Raw genomic sequence first — 2,467 nt, forward strand, 5'->3', positions numbered from 1 at the left:
ATCAACATGTGAAAGTCGTAGAATTTTGCAATCAAACTGTGGCTAGTACTGTGATGTTACTAGTAACCTTTTCTTACGTCATATGGCCAAGAGAGCATTTGAAGGCGAAACTTCTGCATGGGGAAGCTGCATCATGAACAAAAGTTTATATCGAGTATTATGTTGACGTTAGTAGGCCCTGGCCGAAAGCGCAGCATGTGAAAGGTATAGATAAAAGTTATCGTTGCAGTCAGTACTGTGTAGTTACTAGTAGCTGGATTTAAGCTCGAAGTGAGACACTGTTGGTGAAACTTCATCATGAGAACGTCACAAGCTGATCACGCTCTATGATATGACTAGTATTATGTTGCTTATAGTAGGCTAAGCGCAAGCCGAAACATCAACATGTGAAAGTCGTAGAATTTTGCGATCAAACTGTGGCTAGTACTTTGATGATGCTTGTAGCCAACCGAATTGGTTGAAAAGCCCAATAAGTAAGCTAACTTGGGAGAGCTTGTTGGAAACCAAATGCTACTAGATTGGTCCAAATACATCCTTCAACAGGGGATCACTTGGCTCGCTTTACGAAGAGGAGCACAGCTATATGTGTTAATTCGGTATGAATCGCAAGATTTGTTTACCGACCTCTCTAACGCAAAAGGCGGTCTCGGCTTCGGCTGTTGACTGCGTCCGATTCAGGGTTATATAACTCTCGATTGAACACATTGATGTTCTATTGTTGGTGCTTCCAATAAAATTGGAACACTTAAAGCAGAACCGATTCAAATAATAGCATTCTGATCAATGATTGCATTCCTTGATCAAGAACTGCTGGAGTCATTGTGATGGCGAATTTTCTTCATAAGAAAATTGCAAAGAGACGGAACTTAATGAGACTAGTATTATGTTGTTTCTAGTAAGCGGAAGCTGAAACAGCAACATGTGAAAATCAAGTTTTGTTCAATGATCTCGAGGCGATAAGTACTATGAAGCAACTAGTAGCCTAAGCATGACTCAGATTTGAGACAGTCAAAAAGACTGGCGAAACTTCTTCACATGAAAGTTACATAGAGAACTACAAATGTATACAGCGAGTATTATGTTGTTTCTAGTAGGCGAAAGCTGAAACATCAACATGTGAAAGTTGTCTGCAAACTGTAGAACGATATGTGATTAGTACTGTGCTGTTACTAGTAGCCAGTCTGACTGTAGAAGCCAAGACAAAGGGAAACTAATGCATCTGAAAAGGACAAGTTATGGAAAGGTATGCACGATAAGTATTATGTTGTTTCTAGTAAGCGGCAGCTGAAACATCAACATGTGAACGTCGTTGTGTACAGTAACCTAGAACTATATAGTCCTTAGTAACGTGCATTTACTAGTACCTGTAATTGGTATTCAGACTCAGGCAGTTTGGAATAGTTTGGCAAAGATGCACCAGAGAAAACTGGGATTTGATACAGAAATTGTTGAATACAAGTATTATGCTGCTTCTAGTAGGTTGAATCCGAAACATCAGCATGTGAAAATTGAAAACATTTTCTGGTTCGAATTGTCACAAGTATTTGGTGATCTGAGTAGCCAAACTCACTACAACGCCAATTGAAGGCAAAAATTCTCAACGGGAAAAGCTATTCTCATTGAATGAGCTAACAAGACGAGTATTATGTTGCTTCTAGTAGGCGAAAGCCAAAACATCAACATGTGAAAGTCTTGCTGAACAAATTTAATGTTGTTGAGCTCAGTACCGTGTGAATTAGTAGCCATAATTGGCGAGCGAAAATTGAACTGGCGAAACTTCGTCTTTGGAAAATTGCAGATGCCGAGCACTTATTTTGCAACGAGTATTATGTTGACTGTAGTAAGCGAAAGCCGAAACAGCAACATGTGAAAGCTGTTGAAATTTGTGGTCATTTTGCAATAAGTACAAGGAGTGTAACTAGTAGCCAGGTCAAAATTTGGGATAAGAATGAGCAAAAATTCTGCATGAGAACAGTTGAAATTATGAAACTAAATTACAAAGACTAGTATTATGTTGTTTCGAGTACGCGAAAGCGGAAACATCAACATGTGAACGTTTGTAACGAAGTTTCGTTAATTTTCAGCCTAGTACTGAGCAAGAACGAGTAGCCTCATCTCCAATCCCACGCAAAATGTAGTGAAATATGTGAGTGAACCTTATTCACGGTGAGGGTTTCCCGAGGTCTGTATTGCAGCGAGTATTATGTTGCTTCTAGTAAGCGAAAGCTGAAACAACAACATTTGAAAGTTGGAATTAATGACTGAATGGAAACTTCGACCTGTGTTTGATAGTAGTAGCGAACAAAAACTGCTGAATCGGTTTCTGTCTCATATTGGTCAGTGAACCAATTAAGAGACAATCAACTACATAACCTGAATTGGGCGAGAGAACCCCCTTAACTTAAGCATATCAGTAAGGGGAGGAAAAGAAATCAACTGAGAATCCCTTAGTAATGGCGAATGAACA

General features: G+C 39.3%; 1 pseudogene; it reads left to right on the forward strand.

Annotated features, from left to right (window-relative positions):
* The first annotated feature begins 531 nt into the window (after positions 1-531).
* Positions 532-683, forward strand: LOC142356921 (5.8S ribosomal RNA; annotated as a pseudogene).
* Positions 684-2,467: the final 1,784 nt, after the last annotated feature.

Source organism: Convolutriloba macropyga, unplaced genomic scaffold (genome assembly GCF_964194025.1).
Source record: "Convolutriloba macropyga unplaced genomic scaffold, txConMacr16.3 SCAFFOLD_4428, whole genome shotgun sequence".
NCBI classification, from domain to species: domain Eukaryota; kingdom Metazoa; phylum Xenacoelomorpha; order Acoela; family Convolutidae; genus Convolutriloba; species Convolutriloba macropyga.